General features: G+C 46.8%; 1 protein-coding gene across 1 annotated transcript in view; it reads right to left on the reverse strand.

Moving 5' to 3' along the window:
• KANK1 (KN motif and ankyrin repeat domains 1) overlaps positions 1-16,329 on the reverse strand; it is a 168,176-nt gene that overhangs the window by 96,912 nt on the left and 54,935 nt on the right. The window contains exon 3 of the mRNA XM_057305551.1: positions 3,521-3,620. The gene's annotated coding sequence lies outside the window, so the exon portion shown is untranslated. The remainder of the gene's footprint in view (positions 1-3,520; positions 3,621-16,329) is intronic.

The raw sequence follows: 16,329 nt of genomic DNA on the forward strand, positions 1-16,329 counted from the left end.
AGTTCCTCTTTCTCAAATCAAAAACTGCAAACCACTGCTCTTAATCGTAACAAATACCCTCTTCTTTCTCCATTCAGGAGTTACATTCAGGTCCTAAGTCTTGAGCCCCCTCAAATAGTCCTCTCCAAGTCAAAGCATCTGAGTCTACACCCTTCATCTCTTCCCTCCCTCCTCCCTCCTTGCTTCCAGGAGAAAGCCCCCTCCCGCCTCCTCTGCCTCCCTCTCCTCACTGGGTCCCTGCCTCCCCCTCAACCCAGGTGGCATCCCACTTTGCTCTTTCCTTTTCTAGCACATTCTAGAGCTGGGTATCGACACCTGTTCCTCCCTCAGCTTTTCATTAGGTCATGAAGCACCAAGAATGAGGATTTATCGTCAGAAAGCCTGGGTATACACCCAGCTCTACCCCTGACCATTTCCATGAGCTTAAGTGAGCAAGTCGCTTAATTCCTCCTCTATAAAGCAAGGCTGATAGATAACAGCTGCTCCAGCTGCTCACGGCTCTGTCGCGAGGCTCCGGGAAGTAATGCGTGGGAAAGTGCTCTGGGAGCTCGTAAAGCACTTTCACATTCCACTTACTTCGCACGCCTGTTATTACTGTCTCCTCGTCACCCGTGATGTGGCAGCAGCCGCTGAGGCAGGGATCGCTATGTGTCACCTTTGGGTTGCTCACAGTGTCAACACTAACGACGCAACAATGTAGCATGTTAGATATTACTGTGAGTTACAAATCTGAGAAAAATCACATGTCATTGCGAACAAGTATAACCTTTTCCTTAATTATAGGAGTATGGACCTTCTTTTTTTTTTTTTTTTTTTAAGATTTCATTTATTTATTTGTCAGAGAGAGAGACAGTGCGCACAAGCAGGGGGAGAGGCAGGCAGAGAGAGAAGCAGACTCCCCGCTGAGCAGGGAGCCCGATGTGGGACTCAATCCCAGGACCCTGGGATCATGACCTGAGCCGAAGGCAGATGCTTAACCAACTAAGCCACCCAGGCATCTGAGTATGGACCTTTTTTTTTTTTTTAAAGGTTATTTATTTTGAGAGAGAGAGAGCATGAGCAGGAGAAGCAGAGGGAGAGAGAATCTCAAACAGACTGCATGCTCATCGCAGAGCCTGATGCAGACCTCAATCTCACAACCCAGAGATCTCAACCTGAGCTGAAATCAGGATTTGGACCTCTAACCGACTGCGCCACCCAGGTGCCCCTGAGCATGGGCTTCTGGAAGACAGTACTAGCCAACAACTAACTGAGCACATACCCAGAGTCAGGCACTGTTCTCAAGTACCTTACATCAACTGTCACCTAGCACCATTATAAGAGAGGTTTTAGTATTATTTCCATTTTATTGACGGGAAAACTGAGGCAGAGTAGTACAGCCGTGATTTGAACCCAGGCATCTAGCTCGAGAGCCCCTGCTCTTCTTACCCACCGTCCTGCAACTCCTTTGTGACAAAGGACTGAAGTGGAGAGAGAGAAACCAGGCAGAGGCCACGGCTAAGAGTATTAGAGGCAAGAATGTGGACCTCAACAAGGACACCTGGAATCTTCTAAGAAGCAAACAAACTTCCTCAAATTTCTAACTGCCATGCTGAGGGCTTAGGGTCACCAGGCACTTCCATATACCACTAGTCAGAATGTAAGAGAAGACCATTAGCAGAGTGAATCAAAAACTAGAACAGAACATTCCCACATTCCCGCTGACTCAGCCAAGCCACCCAGAGCAGGATGTCCTCGGGATATCATCATGCGTGAGCACAGAAGTCGCACAACAGGAGACAGGGTAGGGAAGCCAGTGCATCACCATGTGAGTGAACGGCACACACGTAAAATGATGACATAGAAAGAGAGGAATAAGCATCTGCTTTTTTTTTTTTTAAAGATTTTATTTATTTATTTGACAGAGAGAGACAGCCAGCGAGAGAGGGAACACAAGCAGGGGGAGTGGGACAGGAAGAAGCAGGCTCCCAGCAGAGGAGCCTGATGTGGGGCTCGATCCCATAATGCCGGGATCACGCCCTGAGCTGAAGGCAGACGCCTAACCACTGTGCCACCCAGGCGCCCCAAGCATCTGTTTTATTCAGATTTTATTTATTTGAGAGAGATAGAGATAGCGACAGAGATAGCAAAAGACAGCATGAGTGGGGAGGAGAGGGAGAAGCAAGCTCCCCGCTGAGCAGGGAGCCCAACATGGGGCTCCATCCCAGGATGCTGGGATCATGACCTGAGCCGAAGGCAGATGCTTACTGACGGAGCCACGGAGGGGCCCTGAGGATCAAGCATCTTCTTCTTTTTTTTTTTTTTTAAGATTTTATTTATTTATTTAAAAGAGAAAGAGAGAACAGAAGCAGGGGGAGCAGCAGAGGCAGACGGAGAAGCAGGCTCCCTGCTGAGTAGGGAGCCCAACAAGGGACTCAATCAAGAACCCTGGGATCAGGACCTGAGCTGAAGGCAGATGCTTAACTGACTGAGCCACCCAGGTGCCCCGGAATAAGCATCTTCTTAAAGGAAAAGAGGTATGCAAAAAAAAAAAAAAAAAAAGCCCATTCACATGGACTTCCTTATCTGACCGGTTGAAGTTCTTTTTTTTTTTTTTTTTAATTTGACAGAGAAAGAGAAAGCACAAGCAGGGGGAACAGCAGAGGGAGAGGGAGAAGCAGGCTGCCTGCTGAGCAGGGAGCTGGATATGGGATTCCATCCCAGGACCCTGGGATCACGACCTAAGCCAAAGACAGACACCCAACCGAGGGAGCCACCCAGGCATCCCCTGACTGGTTCAACTTCTAAGTGGGTTTACCAGCTGTGTGAGCACGGGCAAGTCATTTAATTTCTCTGCACCTCAGTTTTCTTACGTTTAAATGGGGATAACAAAAAACCCACTTCACCAGCTTGTGAGAATTCATAAATTAATATATGTCAAGTGCTTGGGACAGACCCTGGTATAAAGCAAGCCTGTTTGCAAGTATCAGACAAGTTAACACAACACACACACACACAACACACACAGACACCCATCAATACCAATATTCGTAAAATAAATATTACAAGTAATGCATCAAAATCTTACCATGGATTATCTCTGGAAATGGAAGAACAGGCTTTTATTTTTCCTTTTAAATTCCCTATTTCTAGATTCTCTTTACTTGAATAAAGCCAGCAATATATTAATACTGAAGTGTCTGCATTTTTTTTCAAGTGGACTTAATAATTCTCCTTTCAATCTATTAAGGTTCTCTAATAGAATCCCCTCTATGCATATTGTGTTTATGGAACTAGGGTACTTTTACTGATCTCATCTGAGGAGTAATACGTTTTCCACTTTATTCTTCAGAGCCAAGCACCTTGCTCGTATTTCATCCTATAAAAGTCTTTTCTGTCCCCTTATACACTCGCAGAGGAAGAGCACTCCGAAAGGCTTATGAGCGCATAAAAGCTAGGGGGAAAGAATGGATTAAGGTCTCCAAAAAGCCGAGGTAAAGGACACAAACACGATAGCCATTTGGAAACAAGTACACCTTACCTCAATTAGTGCTTTAGCGCCACGGACAATCTCCCTCGCGTGGTCTGAAGATGGAGGCGATTCAACCATTCAGCAGGCTGCCAGCAGTGCGACGATCATTCTGGAAGAAGAGGAATCTTGGTGAGGGAAATGTGGGGGAGCAGTGTCCTTATGGGGCTGGGAGCTGCAGGAGAGGGGGACCAACTCCTGGAGATGGCTATGGAGTGGGGAAATCAAAGTAAAGTCGTTTCCCATGGAGGGTGCGGGTCGGGCAGGTGGAAGGGATGGCCCAGAACGACAGCCTAGGAGATGATGCAAACGGGGGTGTCCTTTGCTCTTGGGACAAGCTTAGCTGCTCGCTCTTGGGGTATGTCCCCATCCCTTCCAAGACAAGGGCTGGTTCCTCCCAGACTTCTTTTTTTTTTTTTTTTTTTTTTAAAGATTTTTTATTTATTTATTGGACAGTGTTAGAGACAGCCAGCGAAAGAGGGAACACAAGCAGGGGGAGTGGGAGAGGAAGAAGCAGGCTCATAGCAGAGGAGCCTGATGTGGGGCTCGATCCCATAACACTGGGATCACGCCCTGAGCGGAAGGCAGACGCTTAACCGCTGTGCCACCCAGGCATCCCCTCCTCCCAGACTTCTACCTTTAACTTTCACGCTGTTCATGTATTGGTCAGTATGTACAGAAGGCAGCTCACATTTTTGTATTTTGGGGTCCCTGTCATTTCAGAGTCAGACCACCCCACAGGACGCATATGGCCTTTCTTGGAAAACTAGCTCCACCGACAATTTTCTCTGTGCGCGGCAGTTCCCTGGGATTCAAACTGTGGGATTATTTTCCAGCCACCCGTCATTGTGAGATCAGTCCAGCACCCCTTTCCCTTGGGATGTCCTACTGCCCTGTGCCTCATGCCAGATGCTATGGCACCCCAGCTGCCCCAACTGCAGCCTCGAGCCTGGCCTATCTCCACAGATCCTGCCCACCCAGGCTCTCCTGCAGAGCACCTGCTTCCATCCTCCTGCTCCCTGTGTCACCCTCAACAGTCCCGGCTCGCCTGGGTCTGCAAAATGAAGAATGGACTAAAATGGTCTCCATTCTCATTGTGCTTTGAAGTTAGATGTCCCTGGGCTTAAATCCTGGCCCAGGAGCTCTGCAGAATTTAGACAAGTCACCTTTCCGCGGAGCTCAGTCTGTGTAAGACGGCAAACAAGGGTATCTAGCCCTAAGGTTACTATAAAAGTCAGATCTCAGAGAGCACGGGCCTGGCATACAAAAGAGGCTCGAGAAACAGGAGCCCTTCCCACCCCACCTTACAGGAAGCCTCCAAATCTAAACTTGGGTGGTCTTCGAACTTCCAAACCTAGCATTCTTACATCCGACCCACGGCGGTAATAATGCTCTCTTCTGTTAAATGTAAACCCCTCCGCTGACTTTCAGCCGCTTCCATAACCCAGCTCCACTTTATCTTACCTTCCTCCGACTTCCAACAAATACCGTCTGTCCTCATCAGGCTGTCTTCCTATGTTCTGGAGAACACACCCTCAGACCCTGCCTTTGTACCCATCACTCCCCATGCAAGATACAGTTTTTCTTCTCCCCTCTTGTCAAGGCCCAGCTGAGCCCGTGGCCCTCACAAGGCCCACATTCCAGGCCATTTAACCCTCACACACTGTCCTAACAGCACCGTCCACTGTCTTGTGTTTACTGAGCTCAGTGGTCCAGCTGGAACGGGACTTAAGTTTTTCACTCTTGCACGGACCACATTTCGGTATTTACAAACCCAGTATTTTTTGGATTAGCTTTGCAAATGCTTTTTGAAATTTATATGCCTTTGTGCCTTGAGGTAATAAGATTTTTTTGTTGTTAACACCACCATTTTTATTTGCCCGGAGAGGCTCACCGGGGGCTTATTCCACCAGCAATGAGTGAACCATACATCGGCAATCCAGGGGCCGTCTCATGGAGCCCGGAGATGAGTCTAAGCACATCCAGGCCTGTAGATTTGGTGACAAAGTGCACGTGTTCTAATCTGAAAAGCCATCTTGTAACCAAACGCTGCGTCGACGGGACGACTCGCAGTGGAGAAAGGGGACTGCCTGCGAGCCTTTTACCGCCAGGAAGGTGACAGCTGTCGTTTCAGGACTACAGGAAGGTTCTAAGGGTGATGACAGAAGACCCAGGGAAGGGTCAAGGGAGACAGAGGAAGAACCACCTAGGAAGGAGGTACAGAGGAGGGGCTACAGGGGGAGAACAACCGTGCAGTGCGGGTGGAGAGAAACACCAGCCCGGAGAGACCGAGTGACGCTGGAGGCTGTGGGTGGGGCACTAACAAGAGGTCGCTGAACTTAATAACAACGGTGACCCCTGAGGACAACTTACAGTCGTGCTGGTACAGGACACAGACTGAAGGGGACTGAGGAGAAACCAGGAGGGCACATGGAGACAAGCAGAGTTTGTGCGGGTCATGCCGCACCCCGAAGCTTAACCGACTTAAACCACTGAAAGTACCTCCCCTCGCTTACTCCCTCGCTCCTCGCTTCACCATCTGCACGGAGCTCGGTCACCAGAAATAAACTGACTGCAGACCCTTCCAACCTCTCTGTCCTAACACTGCCTGTGTGTGCCTGGCTTTGGTTCTCTAAGAAACCTTCCAGAACACCATTCAACAGCCGTATGCTATCCACTCTCAGCATCTAAATTCTATGTCCCTGCTTCAGGAGAATGATACTTATCCATTTATCAGAGAAAAACAAAACCAAACCCCATACAGTACAATGTGTCAGGTCAAAAGGAGCAAAAGTCCAGACTCAGGTGAGATATCAAATGACTACCTCTGGGTGACCTGTATAATTTATGCTAAACTGCCAGAAAGATCACTTTAGACATTTTTTTTCTTCCTTCAAAATAGTGCTTTCCTTAAGTTTAGAACAACCAGACAGGTACCTCTGAAACTAAGAATACAATGTATGTTCATTAACTGAGTAAGTTATGAAATGAACTGAATTAATTGAATTTAAATTTTTAAAAAAATTTAAAAAGAAAAACCAAATATGAATAGAGAAAAAAAATGATAAGCATTATTAACATTTTTAATCTTCTACACAGCACGTGTGTATGATACGTTTACAAACATAAAACACAAAAGCGTCTCTAGAGACCGAAAGACTCGGGAACAGAATTATTACCAGCTGTGTTTTCAGCAACATTTCTTTCCCGGCAGTAACTCCGATCTCTCTGCCACTAGTACCCCAGCTTACCAGCGTCCACACCATCCCTTTCACCCTTTGCCTGAGTAAACTCCCTTCTCCCTCCTCGGTCATGGGTCTTGACCACTGAAGAGCCATTCTGGTCACAAGATAAATATTTCTGTTTAGGAACCAAGGCCACTCTCTCAGCCCCTACAAACTTCACCCCCTGGCCGTTTACTTTCCCACATTCCAAGTACTCCAAGGTTCCTCAGCGGGTCAGACGTTGGTGACGTCTACGGTAACAGTATACACGTGAGCCCATGCTTTGGTCGGGGGTTAAGGAGCACTGCTGCATAAATATTTTAGGTAGAGTCAGGGCTGAAATTCTAGATGAGGCATTCACAGGTCCTCGGTCCTCTGCTGGTTGCCCCAGGTGGCAGGTTTTATTAATGCTGCGAGCAAACTTTGCCATCTGCTATAGGGTTCTCCTTGATTTACTCCTAAATATATCCCCTCCCCCCCATACACCCCCCAAGTGTTTTTATTTTTCGATGCAGTAGCTGTGCTGTGGGCCAGGCAGACGATGACGTGGCTGCGAAGGATGGTGGCTGACCAGCGAAACTGTGTGCAGTCACGGTTAGTCTAGTGCCTGCAAAGTCTGAGCACAAGAGTGCACAATGTGCGGGAGCCAGGTAGGTGAGTTTCCCCATAGGAATATGAACAGAACTAAAAATCACCCATCGCCAGAGAAGGGAAAAGGAAAAGCTCTCCTGCTACTTTTATGAATTCACTGAAGACGTATGGAAAATGCTTGGGAATTGGGAGGCTACTGTTCTGGGAACAACGGGTTTCCAAACTGGCTTTGGAAACGGCCCAACAACAAATGCCTTTATGCACCCGGTTTGGAGCAGGGAGAGCCACCCACAAACCTGGAGCCATGAGGAAGAGCAGGAGATGCCTCCAAGTGGCGATCTGACCGCGGGGGACCGTTGCTTCTGAGTGCAGAGAAGGCAGGGCCGACTCACCGCCTGGTTGTTGGCCAGGCGTGGATGGTCTCCACCCTGGGGCAGGAGGCTTCTCGGTGTGTTTGTCTCTCTCAACTTCCCTCGCTCCTGCGGCTAGAGGGCTCTGGCTTCCCTGCATCAGGGAGGCTGTGGCCAGCTTTCCTAAGGAGGACATGGCTTGAGCAGAGAGCAATCCCCCCAGACTCAGAGATTTTTGAATGAGAGCTGAGTGCGAAACCTGGAGCAGCAGAGGGTCACGTCACACCTGCTCGCTGGCTACACCCCCAGACACGCAGGGGCCCCGAGAGAACAGCAGGATGCAGAGCTTGGACTCCTCCTGTGACAAAGAGTCCTCCCCAGCCTCAATTCTGACCCAGCAGCAGCAGGGATCAGTGTGAAGAGAGGACCCAGGGGGCCTTCTGACTTCACGACAAATAGCAGGGGCCTGGAACTATGCCGCCATCTTGGGAGGGCGGTACGGGAAAGCGACCCAAGGGTGACCTTTCTGCTACCACCAGATACGCTGATTCAGAGAAGTACATTTTCCCCCCGAGTTTATGTACCAAGATTCATTCCCAATTTGAATTAACAACTGAGTGACCAAATGAACTCCTGAAGCCAAAAGGATTAACATCCAGTAACCCATATATATTTTCGGAGAGTACTGGGTCAAATTCATCAATTTCCATCAGATCAGAATGTTATGCAGCGTAAAGAAGGCTCCTAGAGCAGAGATTCAGAAGGCGTTACCACCGTGCAGGCATTCGCCGTGAACTTAAGCCTTGCTCACCACCAGGGCTGTTTACGGGGTCTGTGCTGAGAGACAGGTGTCCGTGGAGGCATCACCTGCTCCCAGCCATGAGGCCTCACGGGGTGGAGTCACTTTGGAAAATTCACTGTCACCGTGACCCTGATTCCCCAGTCTGGCCCTAGGTTTTTCAGAAGGTCCAAGATCCAGATTTTCTTGGAGCCAAAGATGATTCCTCCCCTAGAGCGAAGTTAATGAATAAACCCACAGTAACATGTTCATGGTATGCGTGGGGGGAATGCTTTTGTCCTCTCCACATCAACTACTCCCTTCTTTGGAATTTTCTGACCCAGCTACAGGGTCAGAGGTGACTCTCTCATAGTGCCTCCCAGTACACACACATCTCACCCAGCCACGGCCTCATGGGGCCCATAAAGACATCCAACCCATGCAAAGCACGATGCTTCTCTCATAGGGCTTCAAAGCAGCAGCTTAAGAGCTGCCGGGCAGGTGCCAGAAGCAGACAGAGCTGGTCTGCAGAAAGGGGGGCTGAAGCTGAGAGCAGTCAAGACAGCACACAGCGTCCTCCAACTTCCCTGTGCTTTCTGTCTTTGATCCTAGGTTTTCCCTGAGGATCCTGGATTCTTTGGGGTACTTCAGTATCTGGAGAAAGCCCTCCTGAAGTTGGATTTGATCCTCACAGCCAAAGATACCCAAGTGAATACCATGCTTTCCCAGTTACCATGTTCCCAAGCTAATAATTGGGCATGCTGGGTGAGCACTGGACCAGACCCGAGACGGTAGAGCCAGGCTGGGGGTAGGAAGTTAGGGGGGAGCTGCCTGGTATAGTCCATGTGCTGGACTAGGAACACCTCCAAGTCTAGGCCTCTGGTCTCCCCATTTCAGTGTGCCTGCCCTGCCAAACTGCACCTCACCGAATCCTGTTTTTCTAGGCTTGCATGGTGAACGTCCTGCTTTAGCTGACATTTTATGTACGTATATAAATATACATATAAATATATATGTATATATATAAAATATATACATATATTTACATACACACACACACACACACACACACACACACCTGAATATAGCCCATTCCTCCTGTTGTCAGCTGCAGACATTCTATTAAATCAAGATACAAAGGTAAAACCCCAAGAGGGATGTTTCTGCTCTGCGAGGTGCCCACCCCTGGTGTAGGCTTGTCAACTTACAGATGAAATTGTTAGCAGAGCTCAAGCCTACATTACAAAGACAAGTTAAACGTTACACAGAGGTGGGAGAAAATAGTTATCCAGAGTAACATCAGTTTGGTTTTGTTTTTTTGACAGAAAACTGGTAGGGTCTGGAATAACTTCTCCCATAAACATCCACGTACAATTTCTTGATACGGTAAAGAACAGTCCAACTTGGTCATGGGTATTTTCTCTTCAATTGTCATACCTGATTTTTCCTTAAAAACTTGCAATGATCTTGTAACAAGGTATAAAGCTAGCTGTTTATGTATGTATGTATTTTTAAAAATCAATGGTCAGATATATTCTTAAACTGTGATACTACCCCAGGGGAAAAATTAAAATATACTTAATTTTTTAAATTTTATATAGAGGGCTCAAGAAAAGAGCTTTTCTCTTCTAGGATTCATCAGAAGTGAAATAGTTAAGATAGTTAAGTGACCATGTGCACTATGCTATTAATAAACATAACTTTTTTTTACCTTCCATGGCCAAAAAAAATAGTAACACTTGAGAGATTGCACAGGGAATAAGGGGTACTCAGTCGTCCAGAGTATACTTCCTTATTTGGTATCTAGATTTTATGTAAAGGAGGAAGAACATTTCCAACTTAAAGCAAAGAGAACAAAAGGTGAATGAATGAGTGCGTGTGTGTGTGTGTGTGTGTGTGTGTGTGTGTGTGTGTGTGACCAGATCAGCAAACGCTTTCTCTCTGATGAGCTTACCCCCTTGGCTCAGTTCTGCCTTTTAAACCATAAGCCCCCGGATGGAAAGTTCCATACCCTCCAGTATTTCTATCCTCTTTCAGCTCTCTGTAGAGCAAGTGACCACATCTGGGGATGAGGCGACAGGAGGCCTCTCGCTGGACCCTGAGTGAGGAAGGGCGTGTGAGCAGGTAATGATCGGCTGACAGCACGCCGTCACGTGCTATGGAGGACGCCACGCTGAGCCGCAGTGCGCTCTTATCCCCAAAGTCGAAATGCCAAACATCTTTACTTTCCCAGGAAATTATAACAAAAGGTACCATTAAAAAAACCCAAATGGGAGTGCCTGGGTGGCTCAGTCGGTTAGGCGGTCAACTCCTGGTTTTAGCTCAGGTCCTGAGCTCCGAGGTCCTGGGATCGAGCCCCACGTCGGACTCCGCGTTCTGTGGGGAGACAGCTTCAGGATCCTCCCTCTCAAATAAATAAATCTTTAAAAACAAACAAAACAAAACAAAAAACTCAAGCACCTAAACCCAGCAGTTCTCAAATCGAAGCATAAATCAGAACCCAAAGTGTAAACCATCAGAGCCCAGATGGCTGGTTCCGACTTGAGGCTGAGAGTCACTAGGTCTGAGCTGAGGCCTGAGAACGTCCATTTCTAAGGAGTTCCAGGTTTTGCTGCTGCTGCTGCTGCGGGCGGGGTGGATGGTGGGGCTGGGGTCAGAGGGAATGAGCAGCACATTCTGAGAACCACTGTCTCAAACAGAGAGCGGAAGAAGGGCATGCATGAGCTCGACAGGACAGGATACAGTCTTGGTGTTGATGACACAGACTTTCATTCAACAGCTGTTGACCAAGCACCTTCCGTCGGGAACAGGGCATCTAACGCTTTACGAGCCGGACTGGATCCTTATTCCCCTGTCCCGCGTGTCTGAAGTAAAACTACAGTTCCAGGGAGAAGCACTGAGCTCAGTAGGAAGGTCCGGTGGGGGTGGGGTGGGGGTGGGGGTGGGGGTGGTGTGGTGTGTGTATGTGTGTGTGTGTTGTCTGTGCCAGGGCCACGGAGGAGGCTGACCCCTGCCCCCCACCCTGTCTGCCCTCAGACCCCTGGGGGGCGGATCACCCTGGCGACTCCGAGCGTTTAGAACGACATCAGCAAAGCCATGCTTCTCAAACTTGGGAGTGCATCACACGTGTGTGAAGGGCTTCAAAAACACAAACTGCTGGACTCATGCCTCCTGACTTTTGCTCCGCAGATCCAGGGTAAGGCCGAGGATTTAAATTTTTTTTTTCTTTTTTTTTTTCTTTTTATGATTTTATTTATTTGACAGAGAGACAGCCAGCGAGAGGGAACACAAGCAGGGGGAGTGGGAGAGGAAGAAGCAGGCTCCCAGTAGAGGAGCCTGATGTGGGGCTCGATCCCAGAATGCTGGGATCACGCCCTGAGCCGAAGGCAGACGCTTAAGGACTGACCCACCCAGGCGCCCCCAAGGATTTCTTTTTTTTTTTTTTTTTTAAAGATTTTATTTATTTATTTGACAGAGATAGAGACAGCCAGCGAGAGAGGGAACACAAGCAGGGGGAGTGGGAGAGGAAGAAGAAGGCTCATAGTGGAGGAGCCTGATGTGGGGCTCGATCCCATAACGCCGGGATCACGCCCTGAGCCGAAGGCAGACGCTTAACCGCTGTGCCACCCAGGCGCCCCACCGAGGATTTAATTTCTAACAAGCTCTCAGACGATACCGATGCCCAAGGGCCATACTTTGAGAACCACTTGTTAAGCTATTCCTTGCTATTAACTAGAACACTATCTTCTTTAATTAGTTTATTACATGAAAGAGAATGAGTGTGGTTTTGGTCACCAAACACGTGACTTTCCTCAGACAGGTACTGCACTTTCTCTGTGCTTTAATGTTCCATCCATAAACTGAAAACATGTACCTCCCAAATACTGTAAACCTGACTAAAGGTTATTACTATGCAACTTCGAAGACGTTACCCACTACCAGCCGCTGCCTTGTCTTTTAGAGTACTGTTGACTGCTTTAACAGAAATAATTTGTAACATTTATGGGGCACCTGGGTGGCTCAGTTGGGCACCTGCCTTTGGCTCAGGTCATGATCCCAGAGTCCTGGGATTGAGCCCCGCCTCCCTCTGCCTCTGCCTGCTGCTCCCCCTGCTTGTGCTCTCTCCCTCTCTCTCTGTCAAATAAATAAATAAAATCTTAAAAAAAAAAGAAATAATTTGTAACATTTAAGACAAATACCCATACCTCTCATTCACCAAACAAGATGGGAGAAATCTTCATCTTTTAAAAAAGATAAAGCCTAGCAAATGTGGGCCTTCCCCAAATCCAGAATAATCGAAGATGCTTTTGATTATGCCTCATGAAAATAAAAATTACTTCAATCAAGTTCTATTATATGTAAAAGACAAAGCAAAAACACACAGGTTTCAATTTGAAATAAACGTACTATTTTTTTTTTAAGAGAGTGTACTTTCAACAAAGAATTTCAAAATATACTGGCTTCTTCCTAGTTGAGAACATAAGGTCGTACGGGTGCCCATTTCAATATTAACAATCATATAAATGCCAGATTTCAATCTTGGGAAGTAAGAGCAGGAATCAAGGCCCATTTCCCCGGAGTGCCCCAGTCAACTGGGTCAAGCAGTAAAGTTCGCCAAGGAAATGCTCTCTCAAGCTCATTAACTATCAGAGCAGAGGCTCTGGCGTTCCAAGAGAGCCAGCTGGCACCCCTCCCGCCCACCAGCCTCCAGCTCCTCTGCCTTTATGGAGTATTACAGGCACAGACCTCCCGTTACCTTCCCCAAGAGAAGAACGGGGCTGCGTGGGCCTTGCAAACATTTGCAGTCCAGGGCCCAAGCCAGTCCATGCTGGTGATGATCCGTGAGTCCTAGCGGGACAAAACGACTCCTCCCACTCTAAAGAAGACCCAGGTTAGCCTGGCCAGCACCCCGGAAACATGGAGCACAGGCGGGTGGGCACAGCCAGACTCTGAGTCTCTAATTAAAGCTGCCTGCAATTATAAGAAAGAGAAGTACGTTGTTCATCTACAGTCAACCCCGTCTAATACTATACATTTGCAAGGTACGTATGTATTTCCATTACCGTGTAATATAGGAGCCTGGCCTTCCTCCATCAGTCATTCTTACCCCAAGGGGGTAATTCCTCAGTCTTTTCACTCAGGATTTCTAAAGCAAAGATCAATCCGTCTCAGGGTAGGGGGGTGACTTAGGGAACCCTGTCAGCCACTTTAACATTTTCTTTAAAACGCCAACAAAACAACACCTGTGGCTTCTATAATCCCTGCCGCCCTCACCACCAATAAGGGCTTAGGTTACTTCTAGCTTAAACAAAAACCAAAACGAAACACAGACTCTTGGTTTTTAATTTATTACATAAATCTGAAGACTGGTAAAGCAGCAATTTCAACTTATTGACCTAGGCTCTCCACATTTACAAGTTACTTTTTATTCTTCGACTGTAAAGACTGTCCTTGGGTCATGGCATGAGCTCATCTAGGACATAAAGGCGACACCTGACCAATCAGAGCAACACGCCGGCATCATGAAGTCTGCAAGTCAGACTCTTTTCCACCCTGCCAGTAACTAACATTTATACCAGCTCGAATACTTTTCTCAAAACATGCTAGAAAAGTTAATTTCCTATTAAAACTAACCTTTACTGTGTTAGGACATATATTGTGGTAACGTTTGGTGAAATTGCAAAGAATAAAAAAGCAAACCCTGGGGCGCCTGACAGGCTCAGTTCACACAGCATGCAACTCTTGATCTCAGGGCCGTGAGTTCAAGCCCCGCACTGGGTGAGGGGCCAACTTAAAAAGAAAAAGGGTGGGGTACCTAAGTGGCTCTGCTGGTTAAGCATCCGACTCCTGATTTCGGCTTAGGTCACGATTTTGGCTTAGGTCATGGGATCGAGCCTCATGTCGGGCTGCACACTCAGCACAGACTTGGCTTGGGGTTCTCTCTCGCCCTCTGTCCCTCCCCCCATCACAAACTCTCTCTAAAATAAATAGACCTTTAAAAAAAATAATAAAGCAACTCCTAAACAGATATGCCACTTGACACAATCTCACCTTGTACAAGCCCAACAAGAAATCAGATTTCAGAAAGTTTCTAATATAAAGACAGAAAGATGAAAAGATCATTCTACCAGAAACAGCCATTGTCACCTCATCAGGCAAAATGTACGAATGCAAAGAATGCACTGGTATGTTAAAAATTCGCATTTGATATAAGGTAAAGACAACAAGAATACAATGGGGAAAGCACAGTCTCTTCCATAAATGGTGCTGGGATAACTGGAAGCCACATGAGCAAGAATGACACTGGACCTCTATCTTACACCACAAGACAACTCAAAATAGATTAGACATTTGAATTTGAGACCTGCAACCACAGAACTCCTGAGGTCGGTCTTGGCGATGATTTTTTTTGAATCGGACACCAAAAGCAAAAGCAACAAAAGCAAAAATAAATAAGTGGGACTAAATGAAACTAGAAAGCTCCTCCACCACAAAGGAGATCATCAATAAAATCAAAAGGCAACTTCCCGAACGGGAGAAAATAATTGCAAATCACGTATCTGATAAGGGCTAATATCCAAATTATATAAAGAACACATACAGCTCAGGGCGCCCAGCTGGCTCAGTTCGCGGAGCGTGTGACTCCTGATTTCAGGGTTGTGAGTTCAAGCCCCATGTTGGGTGCAGAGATCACTTTAAAAAAATAAATAAAATCTTAAAAAAAAAACAAAACTCATACAACTTAGTAGCAAACAAAACAACCCCAAAAACCAATCAGAAAATGAGCAGAGGCGCTGAACACTTTTCCAAAGACACAGAGATGGGTAGCACATACATGAAAAGATGCTCTATAATATTAATCATTAGTGAAATGCAAACTAAAACCTCATTATGGTTTATGAGATGTTTTTGAGATGTTACCTCACACTTGTTAGAGTGGCTAATACCAAAAAGACAAGAAGTGGGGCCAGCACCTGGCTGGCTCAGTTGGTGGAATGTGCAGCTCTTGATCTCAGGGTCATGAGTTTGAGCCCCACATTGGGTGCAGAGATTACTTAAATAAACTTAAAAAAAAAAAAGGCAAGAAGTAACAAGTGCTGCGGAGGCTATGGAGAAAAGGGACCCCTCATGCACTGCTGGCAGGAATGAAAAGTGGTGCAGCCACTTTGGAAAACAGTAAGGAGTTCCCTCAAAACATTAAAAGTAGAGCTACCGCAGGATCCAGTCATTCCAGTTCTGGGTCTTGATCTGAAGAAAATGAAAACCCTACTTTGAAAAGCCACCTGCAGCCTCATTTCGCTGCAGCATTACTGACAATGGTCAAGATCTGAAAACAACCTAAGTGTCCTCTGTGGATGAATGGGTAAACGAGACGTGGCACATGTATACAGTGAAACGTTGCTCAGCCATAAAAGAGAATGGGACCTTGCCACCTGTCACAACACGGATGGACCTAGAGGGCGCTCCGTGAAATAAGTCAGAAGGAGAAAGACAAATACCATGTGATCTCTCTTATATGTGAGATCTAAATGACAAAAAACAAAAAAAGCAAAACCAAGCTCATAGATGGAGAACAGATTGGCAATGGCAAGGGCGGGTGGGGAGGGGATGGGTGAGCTGCTCGCTGTTCAAATAAAAATTGTTTCGTTGCTGCTTCACATGTTATGTCTTCTTTTGATTCATTATACAGAGATGTTTTCACATTTCTTTCAATAAGTTCCAGTTAAGACATATATGTCCTCTTAAAGAGCATAAATATATTTTTAATCACTGTTTATTACATATATAAGCGAGAGACACCGAAATCAAGGAAAAACTGATTTCCCAGTTCCAACTCATTTGTAGCTGAAATGACTGAAAAAGGAAAACCCCCGTGCC

Source organism: Ursus arctos, unplaced genomic scaffold (assembly GCF_023065955.2).
Source record: "Ursus arctos isolate Adak ecotype North America unplaced genomic scaffold, UrsArc2.0 scaffold_33, whole genome shotgun sequence".
NCBI lineage: Eukaryota > Metazoa > Chordata > Mammalia > Carnivora > Ursidae > Ursus > Ursus arctos.